This window comes from Lipotes vexillifer, unplaced genomic scaffold (assembly GCF_000442215.2).
Source record: "Lipotes vexillifer unplaced genomic scaffold, Lipotes_vexillifer_v1.1 scaffold1003, whole genome shotgun sequence".
NCBI classification, from domain to species: Eukaryota; Metazoa; Chordata; class Mammalia; order Artiodactyla; family Lipotidae; genus Lipotes; species Lipotes vexillifer.
The window spans coordinates 1709997-1724568 of record NW_006798890.1 but is presented as its reverse complement, the minus strand read 5'-3'; the positions used below and the strand labels follow the sequence as shown (position 1 = coordinate 1724568).

The 14572-nt window shown below is 54.8% G+C and overlaps 1 protein-coding gene across 8 annotated transcripts in view; it reads right to left on the bottom strand.

The window, feature by feature from the left end:
- Window positions 1-14572, bottom strand: part of SSBP3 (single stranded DNA binding protein 3) — a 171111-nt gene that overhangs the window by 28449 nt on the left and 128090 nt on the right. The gene's annotated exons all lie outside the window — the stretch shown is intronic.

The following is a 14572-nucleotide window of genomic DNA, read 5'->3' as shown; positions in this document are numbered from 1 at the left end:
GGGGGGGGGGGGGGGCCGTTGCAGCGGAGTTTGCCATGTTAAATACGTTGATTGAGAGGGATCAGGGCGGAGCGCAGGGACACACAGAAACTGACCCACCCTGCAGGGCACCCATGAGCCGCCCCCAGGCCCCCAGGGGCTGTGGCTGCGGAAGGACCGGGAGGCCCTGCCCTCTGGGAGCTCCCGGGCTGGGTAGATGGAGACGGGGTTGTGGGCCAGGACCGGATGACCAGTCTACCGAGGGGAGGGGCCCTGATGGATGAATGGGAACAGACAGGAGGAGAGAGGTGGTGCCAGAGACTGAACACATGGGGGACAAGAGGAGGAGACGGTCACCGGGCGCCCACTCAGCGCACTCATTAACACGCCTTCACTTGCAATTGGTCCCGTGACATGGGTTTCGCATTCCTATTTCCATCAATGGAGAAACTGAGTCTCAAGGGATGAGGAGATTTGGCCATGGCCACATAACCGGTAGATGGTGGAGAGAGGAGGAGAAGCCCGATGGGTCCAAGGCTGACCCTGACCCCTGCAGCCGGACCTGAGCGGGTGTGTGCAGGAGCAGTGGGACGGGGCTCTCCATTCCAGCCACCCCCATCCCAAGCTGACCCCTGAAGCCCTGGGCTATGCTGGCCTCGACTCCCCACAGAAGAGGTGAGCAGATGAATTCCCTTAAACCACGGAGTTGGTCAAACCATGGGCTGCAGCCCATTAGTGGATGGTGAAATCAATTCAGTGGGTTGCAGCCATTGTTTTTAAAAACATGGAACACAATAAAAAGCAGAATAGAGGGCTTCCCTGGTGGCGCAGCGGTTAATAATCCGCCTGCTGATGCAGGGGACACAGGTTCGAGCCCTGGTCCGCAAAGAACCCACATGCCGTGGAGCAACTAAGCCCGTGTGCCACAACTACTGAGCCCGCGGGCCACAACTACTGAAGCCCGCGCACCTAGAGCCTGTGCTCCGCAACGAGAAGCCACCGCAACGAGAAGCACCCCGCGCACCGCAACAAAGAGTAGCCCCCGCTCGCCGCAACTAGACAAAGCCCGCGTGCAGCAACGAAGACCCAACACAGCCAAAAATAAATAAATTTAAAAAAAAGAATAGAAAATATTGGACAGCGTTGTGTGTTTTAAGGCAAATATTTTTCATTAATCTCTGTTTATAAATATACGTGTGTGTGTGTGTGTGTGTGTGTGTGTGTGTGTGTGTACTGGGTCACTGTGTCAAATGTATTATCTACTGCGGGTCACAGTCAAAAAGCATGAAAATCCAGTCAGGGAAGTGCCCTGCTGCCCATTCGGGACATTGGGAGTGGGAGGCCGGTCCTGCTGATGAGGGCACACCCTAATTCACTCTTTGCACTGGGGGCTGTGCTGCTACCCTTGGAAATTGAGAAAAATTCAAAACACGTGTGGGGGATGAGTGTGGTTTCATTAAGAAAGAGAGGGAGAAGGGCTCTTTGAGAGGCCCAGGCAGGGTTTTCTTCCTCAGCCTCCCCCCTCGAAGCCAGGCTGCGCAGCCTGCTGCTGGCTCAGGAAGCAAAGCCCAGAGCTGGGAGAGGGCGGAGGGGTGGGTTCGGGCCGGCGGGCATGGAGACAGAGAGAGGTGTGCAAAGAGAGGCAAGGGGGCCATGCCCAGGACAGGCCTGGAGCTTCTCGGCCAAGTGAGGGGCTGCTCACTTCCCAAAAGCTCCACGGAGCAGATGTTCCCCTACCTGCCACGCTACTAATTTCAACAAGTGTGTGTCTTTCTAGCGGCTGCCAGCAACGGCATGGTTTGTTACCATGAGCAATTTTCTTAATTAACAGACATTAATTAGCCATTTAGCAATTTTGCAAGCATTTGTTTAGCGGCTTTCCTAAACATGAATACCACTGTGATAATGGCACTGATTAGAGGGTCCCCTAATTAACAGTACAGGGAAGGAAAATTGAAATCACATAAATTAAAAAGGGAGGGGAAGTTAATGAAGGCGGGACATATTTGCACCTGCAAGTCTTTTGTACGGTGAAACTTGGGTGCAATGTAAACAAAATAAGATAATTTGAAGCCAACCCCCAAAAAAAGGAAAATGAAAAGAACGGAGGAGGAGGGTTCAAGGGTGAGGTCCAGTCTCCAAGAGGGGGCAAAGGCCTTCTATCGGGTCCTCAGTTTTTGGCAGGAAGGAGTGCCTCCTCCCTCCCAATCCTTCGCCGCCCTCCCTGGTAACACTGTGATCCTCAGGGCTAGCGGTGTGGCTCGGGCAAGTCCCTCACACCTGTGCACCCCGGCAGCCAGGGGAGATCAGGAGCAGCTGACTCGCTGAGTGATCGGAGAAAAAGTAAGTAAAGCCCCTCAGACAGCCACAGACAGAGGGGCCTCGGTCAAAGCAGTCCTTGCTAAGGGCCAGCACTCAAACCTGAGTCTTGTCGTTCCAATCTGCCCCTTGGCCCTGCATTCCGGCTGCCTGGGCCCCCGGACGTCCAGAGGGCAGGGCTGGCGTGTGTGCTTCACCTCTGCACCTCCCCCAGAAGCTCTCTGCAGGACCCTGCTGCCTGGGCCCTAATGAGTGGACAGGGAACACCTTGGCCTCCCTGCCGCTGCTTCAAGACAAATGACAAGGAGTAGCAGTAAGGGAGTGTGGCTGGTCAGTGAGGCCATGGCCCAGCAACTTCCCTGTCCTGGGGGGAGCCGTGGGGAGCAGGCTGGTAAGCCCTGAGAGGGCGCAGTGGTTCTGAAGTCTCTCCTCTGACTTGGAGCTGGGGTTTGGGGTGCCGAGGACACGGGAACCCTAGCCCAGGCCAGCTGGTCACCCAGAGAGAAAAGCCCACCACAGTCTGGACACAGGCGAAGATACAGCTCAGCGTTCACCTTCCCAGGGCATGAAGCTCCTCTCCCAGGCCCAGTCAGGGTGCCCAGGCTCTGCTTATGTACCTCCCAGCATAGCCCCCAGCATTACTGGGAACGCCACAGCCAGAAAGCTTTTATTCCGTGGAGCCAGAAGCCCACCTTTGCCATTGGGTCACCCACATCCTCCCAAATCTCCATCCTCTGTATCTCTGCTACCTCCACTCAGCCTGACAGCTCTCCGTCACTATTATCTGTGTCCGGGTTCTGTCCCTGAGACTGGATGCAACAGCGCAGGGAGGGCCCTCTTGGCTTGTGCTCAGGAGCTGAGAACGGGGCTCCACAGTGGGAAAATGTTTGCTCGTGTAAAGATGATGACAGACGTGTTGCCCATCTCCATGAGGAGGTATGGCATCTGCTGCCCTGTGCTTTATTAAACCACAAAAACGTGTTCTTCTCTTTCTAGTCTGCATTCTCAACAAGAGACTGACAGGTAGGTTTAGAGAAAACAGACCTTTAGTCTTTTCAAATTATTACCCACTCGAGCAAAAGGCTATGTAGGAGGCAGACAAAAAGAAAAAAAAAAGAACTTGTTTTAAGATTCTGACCTTTGTTGGGATGTTGGCTTTTCTCTTCCCCAGATGCTGCACAGATCTGGCAGGCAGGTGGAGAGGACAGAGGTGGAAGGTGAGGGAGGACGGGAGTCTTAAAGCTGATAATACCAAGTGTTCTCACACAGGACAACTCTCCCCGCTCCCACCCGCCCTCACACTGCCAGTGGGGCCTTCCTGGCTTCTACTTGCTGAAAGCTTTAGAAGAACCCAAAATAGGTGCATCTGGAAGCCTCCTTGGCCAGGATGACCCTCTGCATCCAGCTCTATTTAGACCATCTCCCTCACAGACCCTGGAGGCTTTTCATCCTAGGTGCTGCCCAATCAACCCTCCTGACATACGAGAGAGATGGATACGGTCAGACATCTGAGGTGAGCAGAATATAAGGCTGGACCAGGCTGGGGGTCCCACCAGAAGCCTGGGGAGAACCATACCTGCCCAGCAGTCACCTGTTTGTTGGCGGCCCTGAAAGATCATCACTGCTTCCAATGCTCTTCGTTCATGGGGGAGAAGAGAGGCACAGGACAGGGGTGTGATTTGTCCAAGGCCACAGAGATGAAGCTGGCGGCTGAGCCACATCACCTAACTCCAGCCCAGGGCTCACTCTCTTCATGGTATCACGTCCCCATCCATGCAGACAAAGAAATAGGGTTTGGCAAGAACTGGGTTCAAATCCTGACTCTGCCACTGACTGCACTTCTCTCATCAGTGAAATGGGAACAATTACAGTAATAATAACAAAGCCACATGGTACAGATGGCCTTCACTTGCATCAGCTCATGTCATCTCAACTCCTCACTGGAAGGGCTCTTAATTGCTCCATTTTATATAGCCACAGAACTGAGGCTCAGCAAGGCGAAGCCACTTGACTTGGATTACAAAGCTATTAAGTGGTGGGTCAAGGCTGATTCCAGAGTCCTGGGCCGCCTAGCTGGTCCACCATTCTACAAGCCCGTGAGCAGTGTGCTCCTAGAGGCTGAAGGACTTGTGGGTGCACCCAGCCACTCACCCACATACATATCCTGGGTGCTGTCCTCCCATGTGTGTGGCCAGCCCATGCTGGGGTGAGGGAGGGTCACGTAAGTGCACTGGACTCGTCTTGGCCCTGAAAGCTCCCAGGCTAGCTGGGGAGGATGAGGACACAGTGACAAACAGGCTGGAGGTGCTGCTTTAAACTGCCACGGGCTCCAAGAGAGGGTGACAGGCAAACCACAGCCCAGGGAGGCCACAGAACAGAGGCCAACAGGGAGCTGGGATGAGAACTGGGGGCCCCTGGCGGGTCAGAACTCTTTCCATCGTACAGTCCTGCCTCCATGGGGTGACGGCAAGGAGACCTGTGCCGAGGGGACACCCCAACTCGGGAAAGCCCTGCCACTGAATCTGGGAAAAGGAAGGTGACTTGCCCACTTCCTGTCTGGGCCTCGCTCTGCCCCAGACCCTGTTAATGGACTTGCCATTCCCCTCAGACGTTACGGAAATACGTTAACTCCCGCACTTCCTTATTCTTTTTCCTGCCACTTCGGCACTGGGTGGCAGCCTCCGAGAACCACTTAGGCAGGGCCTGGGGAGGCTCTGCTATGGACCATTCCACTAAAACCCTAGGTGCTGACAGTTGAGTGAAAGTGCCTTTGCCATCATCGACGTGGTGGGGAGCAGAGTACAACAGATCCAAGGTCTCTGCAGAAAAGCACCTCAGAACCGTCAGCAGGACCCACCTATGCACTCCCCCCTCCGAAGCTATCCTTGAGAGATGCGCTTGTGCACAATGGGGAAAGCTTCCTGGCATCCATCCCAGCTCCTCCAGGACATGCTGTGAGTCTGGTTTCCTCATAAGGAAAATGGGATATTCTACAGGTATTGCAGGGAGGTGGTACAGCTGACGGTGCTAGGCATAGGTCCCCAAGCTTCCACAGTCCCCACACCTGATGCTCCAGAGCTACTCACAGCCCATTTACAGGGAAAGCGAGAGCTAGACTTACTCTGTGGGATCGCCCTCCTCAGCCTGCTGAAAGCCCACACATCCTCCTTTGTGAAGCCTGGCCTATTCTACCCAGCCAGGTGCACTCCAAACGTGGTGAATCCTCTTTGGACATCCTGCCTTATTTGTGGATGCCACGTGGGCTCCTCTAGGGCAGTGACACAGTCCCCATGTGGACGTCCAGGGCAGGGCCTGAGCAGAGCAGTGAGGCGTGGCCAGCAGGTAGACCCCTCAGCCACAGTCAGCCAGCCCCTGGGTGGGCACATCTAACACTTTTGGGTTCAAGGAACCAGGAGGAAACGTTAGTAACAACAGGAATGACCACGCTGGTCCTCTGAGCTAAAGACTCTTGGGAGTGAGGGAGGACAGTGCCATAAAATTAAAAACCAAATAAAAAAGAAAATCTGTATTAATTTTTTTTTAAGGAGAAAGGTAATAAAAGCTATATGCTAAGTTTAGTATTTCCAAAACTCATGGCTCCTTCGCCAAATGCCAACCCATACTCCCCCAAAGCTGCCTTCAACCTGCCTGGACATCATGGACTCTCAAGAGAAACAGATATGAGAGTGAGTCCCAGGTTTTCTGGGTGCAGAGGTGGGCCAGTGGGGAGAACTTGGCTGTTAGAGCCCATGGCACTGTGGCTGGAGTCCTGCCTGACAGCCCCGGACATGGGGCTGCTCCTCTGTAAGGAGCGAGGAATCCAGGTGACACTCTCCTTGCAGAAAAGCTGTGAGAGTGCTCTGGGAACAGCTGAACACTCCGTCATTACCATCAAGGCCAAATCTGCCTTTAGTCAGAAGGCCTCTGGGGAAAGGGGACTTGAAGTTTTAGGTTGCTAAGAAACAAAACGCTCCACACATCCCTGTTCCCCCCACCCCCCCGACTCCTGGGGATACTGGCCAGTGGTCTGGCAAGAATGCAGGGGTGGGTTTCATCAACTGGCAGCAGGAAACGGATGACCCGCATTACTGGTGACCTGTGCAATCCGCCCGTTGGGCGTGTTACTGTAACTGAGTGAATATAAAATTACATTAATTATACACATGGCAACAGGCATGCAACAGACAATCCAATTTGCTCCTTGGACACGAATGCTGACAGGAAATGCCATAAGCCCATTCTGGGGAGAGGGCCAAGGTGTGCCCGTGTGCCACTGACATCCCAAATCTGTCAACACGATGTGCCTCCACCCATAGCCTCCCTGTGGCAGGAGGGTGACCACCTGGCGGGGTGAAGGAGCTGCTGACATGCAGCTCATCTCAGAAAAAGTTATTTCTTCATTTCGATCCATGGAAACGAACTTGTCAGTGACTCGGACAGTTGCCTTCCTATTCTGCTTCTATCTGTCCCCTCTGGGGAAGAGGCATCTTTATGTGTGTACGTGGGCAGTAGAGGCTGGAGACAGAGTTAAGTTACCAACTCAAGGCTAGAGGGGGCTGAGCTGGGCCACACCCAACCGTGGAGCTATGGCCAGGCTGCAGCACAGCCCTCAGAGCTCACAGTCAGGGGACTGCCGGCCTCCGGGAGATGAGCCCACAACAATCACGGCCCTCCGTGGGCACCAGGTAAGGGGGGTAGGTCTGACAAGTGGTGGTGGCCCATCTTCCTGGGACGGTGGGGAAGTTGCCAGCGAGAGGAGCAAGAGTATACGACGTGTCTCCCTTGGAGTCACCTCTGCATAACCTCAGGAATCCTCACAGCCACCGGGGTCCACTATGTGCAAGGATCAGTGTAAGACTCATTGATTTCCAGCTGAGCAAAGGCCCCAGCTGACCTCCCCTCCTCCCCGTGCCTCTCTGAGGAGCAAGAACAGTGCTGGGCAGGTGGCGAGGGCGAGAGGTCTGTGCGCTTGTGAATCTGGCTTCCTGGGACGGGCCGCCAGGACACCCCGCAGGAGGCACTCAGATCATGTTTTACTCAAGAGGTCCCATGGAGACAGAGACACAGAATCAGCAGGCGACGGGTTTCAAAACAAAGGGAGGAAACATGGCAAATGAAAGTACAGGCGGCGTCCAAGACCTAACCAGAGTCCCCCCCAATGCTACTCCCTGAGTCTACCCCAGCCCCACGCACAGACGGGAAAGCCAAGCCCCAGGGACATGGGCTCACTGGTCTGAAGTCCTGTCTTGGCGCCCTGCACCACATCCAGAGTGGAGGCTGGGGTCAGCAGCCGCACGAGGACCCCAAGAGCACGGCCACCACTGTGGCTGAGCTACAGGAAAAGTCAGCAACCTATGGCTTAGGGCCAAATCTGGCCTGTCACCTGCTTTTGTAAGTAAAGTTTTATTGGAACACAGCTACGCTCATTTGTGTACCGTCTGAGACTGCTTTCATGCTGTATCAGTACAGTTGAGCAGCTGTGACAGAGATCAGATGGCCTACAAAGCCTGAAATATTTACTCTCCAGCCCTTCACAGAAAAAGTCTGCTGACCCTTGAGCTTAGTAATGGTTTTCAAGACTGAAGAGGGAAAAAACTGGAGTCTTTTTAAATTCTCAAGGGAAAGCAAAACAGTGCTAGATCTACTTTCTGATTTTAACCTCACATCTCTTTAATAAGATAAATGAAGCAAAAATTAACCCCATTTTACAAAGGAGAACACTGAAGTCCAGCGACACAGCATTACTTACCAGAGCCAGGATCTATCCCACTGACGACAAGAGAATGAGTGCCCGGATCTGGGGTCAGCAAACCTGAGTTCTGGTTCCCCCACCAACATGCCATGTGACCAATCTCTAAGCCCCCGTTTTCTGGGCCATTGGTCTTAAACAAGATGATCTTTCACTACTATAACACAATAACCAGCATTCATGACCAGTTGTTTGGTCCCAGAGCATCCCCTTGCTAACCATCTTCCCTGCGTTCATTCTTGCCACAATGCTGGGGAACACACTCTTCCCTCCCTCGCCAGCACAAAACATTCTGGGGACTTGATTCCAACCCTGAATTCTTTCAGCAGGCTCGTGCTGTTTGACCCTCGCCTATGCAGTGAATTCAGAAGAATTCTCTAGGGTTACCTCAGGAAAGGGTTCTATCTACCTTGAAAGGCTGTGCTTGGGGTGGGGGAGGGGCAAGGAGAGACGACTCTGCTTCCAGCTGCTGCTGCTACTAAACCCTTGAGGCCTCCCCAGGGACACAGGAAAAAGCATTAATACGTAGAACTTATGGGCAGAACCCACGTCCACCTGCCAGTGGACCCAGCCACTGGGTCCCAGCACCCTGGGCTGACTGTGCGCTAAGCGTTGGAGACACAAAAATAAGCAGTACTCTGGCCTTCCCTGAGGGAGTCCCAGGCAGTGTGGAGAGAGCAAAGTGTAACCGTGACCGCAGCAGCACTCCAAGAGAGGCAGGTACCAGGTGTGCGACTACAGAACCATCACGTTGCATAGGCAGGGCACGGAAGGATGAACAGGCGTCCTCTGGCAGAGCAGAAATGAAAGGGGCTTCTGGGCTGAGATCGGCATCTATGTGGCAGAGGCAAGAGTGGGCGTGGTGCTGGGGGGGGGTCCTCATGCACAAGATGGTGACCCTGGGGCTGGGACCTTCAGGCTGAGGAGTGGGGTCATTCACCTTTGGGAGCTCGTGCAAGGGAGTGGTGATCAGACCTATGTCTTGGGAAGCACACATCCATCCCATTCCTTTCCAAAGATGTTTCTGTGCCCTTCCTCGAGTTAGAAATAAAGACCTGTGGCCACTGGAAAACAGTGAGTTCACAACTGGGGTGCTAATTCCCATCTCTTGCTAACTACACATGGAGTGTGTACCTGCTCCGCCACTAAGCCACACTACAGCCCTGAACAGCCAGCCCTCTTTAATGTTGGCGAGGGTTTCCGAGACCCAGTCCCAGCCATGTGGGTTTCTGGTCGACATCCGAATAGCACACTCTCTCCTCTCAGACGTCTACTGGTTGCAGTAGAGACCGGCTCTGTGGGTAAGTGGGAGAGGCAGAGACACACCCAGGATCCAGAGCCATGCCAATCCCGCAGAACACAGGGGGGACACGCCCACCTTGCCAAGAGAACCAAATCTCCCCCCCCCAGCCCCCAACAAAAGACTGCCTTTTGCTCTGAAAGGGGACAGGGCTGCAAAGACGCATCCCGCTCCTGCCCGCCAGCCTCCACGCCACCTCTCGCCAACACTCAGGCTCCACTGTTCATCACGGCAGCACAGTGAAGGCGAGGTGCATGTTAAAAAGGCACTGCCTCGTCCGCCCAGAGAATTCCTGCTCGACTTTAAGCTCTCTGGGCACATGCGTGCACACAGCCTTCCTGCCCTACCCCCTTATGCCCAGACAGACGATCCAAAAAGTACAGATTCGTCCTACCAACTAGGACAGGGAGACCAAGGCTGTGGAAGCTATAAATCCAGATGCCAGAATTCAACCCCAACTGTCCACTGGGCAGAAGAGGGCTGAGAAGGAAACAGGCAAGTTGGCCAAGGTTTCCCCTTTAGTTTTGTGGCTTCCAGGATGACTGGGGGGTTTCTCGTGCCTCTTCTCCCCTGAGAAGCTTGGGGAATGGCCCAAGATCTTGTCTTCCTTCCTTGGCTAAGGAGAAGCAACAGGATGGGGTGAGGGAAAGAACCAGGACACTGGGGAGAGACGGGCTGAGGAAGCCCGCCCACTGTCACCCAGGCAGTGGGCTTTGAAACCTGCAGCACCTCAGTGGCAACACAAAGGGCAGCCATGTGGAAGAGCTCTGGATTCATGGGCCAGGGGCACGTCTGCAGTCCCCTCCCAAACTCCCTAACCTCGCCCGTAAAACAGGCCACCCCAGCTCCCCACAGAGAGCCGCAGATACCGAGCGTCCAGTATTTCGTCCAGTGCTGGGGACCAGCCCTCACCACAGGGCAGCTGCCGATACACAGAGCTGTGCTCACATCCTCCCCGCCCCAGGGAATCCTTCAGGGAGCCCCTCTTTCCCTGACAAGACCTTCCTATTACCCCACTCCCAGGGAGCTGCCCCCTTGCCCACTAACATGTAACCCATCCGAATCTGAGCTAGTCTCAGGCTGGACTCATGGCCCTCACCAACCCCACCTGATGTGGGGTGCTCTTCAGCCAACTCCACAAAAGCCATCTGGCCCCTGAAGTGCTCCATTACTTCTTCTGTCCCCCAAAGCCCTTGATGCCACCAGAGGACAGGGCCTGGGCTTCTTCTGTTTACCACTGCACCTCTCATGTCTACTCCTTCTAACGTTACATTTTTCTTATGGGCAGACTGAGGCCCAGAAAGATAAAGGCACTGCCCCAGAACAGACTGCAAGTCTCCAAACTCTTAGACCCTTTCCATAACTCCAGAATAAGTCTCTCGGAGTTAGATATTATAATTGATCTGAGGAAGGGGCACTTAATCAGATTCACATTTTGGGCGTACATTTTTTAACCTTGAGGCATGCATGGGACAAGACTTTGTCAAAGTCTTCTTGAATAAAAATGACCCGAGACTGAAGAGGCTTCAAGAAGGGGAGGGGAGAATTCTGCAATCTGCACAAGAGGCCCTGCAGACGTGCTGGGCGGGGCAGGGCTGGGTCTGAGAGCAAAAGCTCTGGCCCTTGTCCCAGGAACCAAGAGCTGGTTCAACAACGGGGTGAGGGTAGCAGGGGCTAGATCACAAAGAGGTCTGGATGTCGTAAAAAGAGCCTGGACTTTATTCTTTTAACGAAGAGATACCACTGCCAAGAAGACCACTTGACGGAGGCGATGAGCCACTCCACTGACCTGCAGGGAGCCCAGGCTGGAGTCTGCCACGCGGACCAGGAACACCTGGAGCCAGGGACTGCCTTGCCTCCCAGCCCTGGGAGCCCAGCAGGGCCAGGCGGAGAGCTGTCCCTCCTGGATGTACGCGGAAGGAACGGATGCCCAGAAACCAGCCCCTGGGAAGGAGCCCTTGTGCAGACACCTGATCTGCCTTTCATTCTGAACACATTCCCAAACTCAGAGCTGGTGAAGCAGGTAGAGCTGTTCCTGTTTCACAGGTGAGGAAACTGAAACTGCAGTGATACCCAGGTGAGTCACTAGCGACAGAACTCAGGAGTACAGTCAGCCCTCCATATCCACGGAGGCAGAACCTGACGACAGGGAGACAGACTGCACTTGGCCATTTGATATAAGGGACTTGAGCATCCAGACTTTGGTATTGGTGAGGGGTACTGGAACCAATCTCCCCGTGGGTACCGAGGGACAACGGTAGAAGCAAAGACCCAGCCCCCTGGGGGAAGAGCTGACAGTAACTCACAATAGCAATAGCTCACCCTGATGAGCTTGGCAGGAACAGAGTCAGAGGCTTTTGGACATACAACCTGCTTTCCTGCTTCCACCTCCCCTGTCAGCTCCTGTCGGTGGACCAGGGACAAGGAGTCAAGGTGGCAGGGCCCAAGGGGACCGCCACGTGGGCAGGGTTAAGGAAAGTGACACGTTAGAGGACCAAATAAGACCCAGTGCTTAGCAGGTGCCAAAAACGTCAGTCTAACCGAAGGGTTAAGCACTAAAAAGCCAATCAATCTCGAGAATACCCCGAACTTCTCCCACACTTCACTGCCACCAAGGCTGTACTGAGCCCGAGATTCCTTATGGAAAAAGAAAAAAACTCACGGCGACCCTTGCTCTTGGTTGAGCTGAAGACCTACCTCCATCCTGGCCTCTAGCTCGCAGAAAAGAACAGCCCAGGACACCCCTGCCTGTATCCACAACACAGGACCCAGAGTGTTTACCCGCGCCAGGCAGGGCTTCACAGGCATCATTTCGTGGTGTCCTCATATCCGCCCCAAGAGGCAGGGGGTATATCTTCACCCCAACCTGTCAGGTGAAGCAGCTGAGGTTCAGAGAGTTTAATGGACTTTCCCAAGGCAACCAATGTGCCAACCCAGGCTGCATGACCCCAGGGCTGTCAGGAAGCACGTTTAGAGAGGGTGAGAGAGGGATGGGACACACAGGGGGCAGATGAACTAACAGGCACGTGGCAGCTCCAGGGGCCCAGCTGCTGGGCTTCTGACCATGGGTCAACACTGGGTCACGTTTCCAGGGTAGTAATAAACCATCACTGAACACGCGTATACGTCTATGTGTATAGTCAATCCTCACCAGTGCTCTGAAAAGGAAGCACTGCAATGTGCCGAACGACTGCTTCCCAGCACAGCCGAGGAGATGAGCGCCTAGAGAGCTCGGATAACCCGCCCAGAACACGGCACCAGGAGCGGCAGTGGGCTGTCTTGCTCCAAAGCCCCTGCTCACAGCCACTGAGCATTGACAACCCTCTTTGGCCAGGCCTCTCCTGCAGCTGGGTGCCCTCTACTCCCCTCCACTGCAGACACAGCTGAAGTGGTGTCCCCAGGGTCAAGGAGCCCCTTAAGAGAGCCCAGCACGGAACAGACACTTCATGAAAGCCACGGCCCCACCCGTGCTCTTAAAAAGTCTAATCCCACCCTTTTGGTCTTAGTAAGAGATGGGGCTTCCTAGAATCCAGGGGTGGGCCTAGGCCAGGGGCTTCACTGATTCCAAGGCCTTCGTTTAAGGGAAGGAGCTTGTCAGGGAAAGGTCAGCTGGGGAGTTAATCTAGGCAGAAACAGGACATGAACCCCAAATCCACACTATGGGTCTCCTGCTATGTCCCCAGCTCTTAAAAGAGCACCTCAGCAAGATGAGAGAAAGCCCTCTGACCACCCGGTCCGGGCCCAAGGCCCTGGGCCCAGCCCAGACTCCTCAAAGGGCACTTTCCTTTCAGGGCAGCACGATCTTACTCAGGGGGTCTATCTCAATCCACGTAATGCCAAGGTGTGTTAATTCCAGGATTCCGCTGGAATTCCCTTCCTCAAACCTCTTCTGCTACAGGGCTGAGAAATTTGATTTTTTTTTTTTTTTTTTTTTTAAAGGAAAAATACCCTCAGCATGATTTGTAGAGAAGGAAGCAAGAGCCGAGGAGGGTCTACCCCACCCCCTGCCCCCGACCTGTGAGAGGTGTGGAAATCTTCTGGGGGAACGGAGGCACCCATGGCAGAGCAGCTCTCCAGCACAGGGGGAGAAATGCAAAATCTAAGAGAAACCCAGGTCCAAAGGGGAGAAGGATAAACCCGCCCAAGCTCTTAGCAAACCAGAGGTGAAGGCGCTGCTGATACCAATCCTTGGGCGTCAGATCCATAGAAGTCAAGAGATTCGGGCGTCGGTTTAGAGCTCAAGAGAAGAGGCCCAGAGCGGGGGGATCGTGGCCCCTGGGGTCTCCCGGGGCGGGAGGAGCAGCAGCTGAGCACGACCCCCGGGCCTCCCACGTCTGAGGGTCCCTCCGGAGCCTCTCCCCTGCCTCTCCCTGGAGAGGGATTGGAGCCAGGACGGGTGTGGGGCAGCAGAGGCAGGCGGCAGGGCTGGCTGCAGCCCATGCGTTCCTAGGTGTGGGGCTGGCTCCACGACAGGGGGCGGTCGAGGCCTGAGGAGCCGCCGGGTGCTTTGTTACTGAGCAAACCTCCCAGGCACTGACTGCTGATGCATAGCTAACAGGGTGGCAGACACTGATTTATGTTCAACTTTCCATTTCATCAGCGAGAGTGGAGTTCACATTTTGGGGAGGGGGAGGCGGCCTGCGTGTGCAGACGCAAACATGCCCACGCGTTGCACTCAGGCACAAGCACCGGTCACGGCGGCAACTTTTTTCCCCCTTTTTAGGAGGGAGGACGAGGGGGCGAGGCAGCCTGGCACGTCAGGAGTAACCTTTTGTCCACGGTTGCTAGGAGCCCCAGCCGGTCATCTGCCACTGGGCAGACGTTAGGCACCAGGCTGGTTGCCGGGCGGGCAGGAGCACAGACTGACCTTTGTGGAGGTAGTGTTGGCAAGAAAGAAAGTCTTTTTCCCCCTCTCTCCTGCCCTGGCCTTTCCGCACAGGCCGGGTGAACGTGGGGCAACATCTGCGAGTGGGTCCACAGCAGGGAAGGGAGGAACAGCCCGGTGCACAACGCTTCAGAGTGGCAGGGGTTCATAAAGGCCTCTTGGGCACCCCTCGCTAGAGTGATGAGCAAACTAAGGTCCAGACAGGGGAGGGTGGCCCCCCAAGGACACACAGCAGTTTGGCAACAGCGGGGCTGGACTCAAGGCAGGCGTCCACCTCCCAGGGTAGGGGTCTTCAGGCTTAAAGGCTGCCCCTGGCTTCATCTCAGTAACAGGAGGGGCG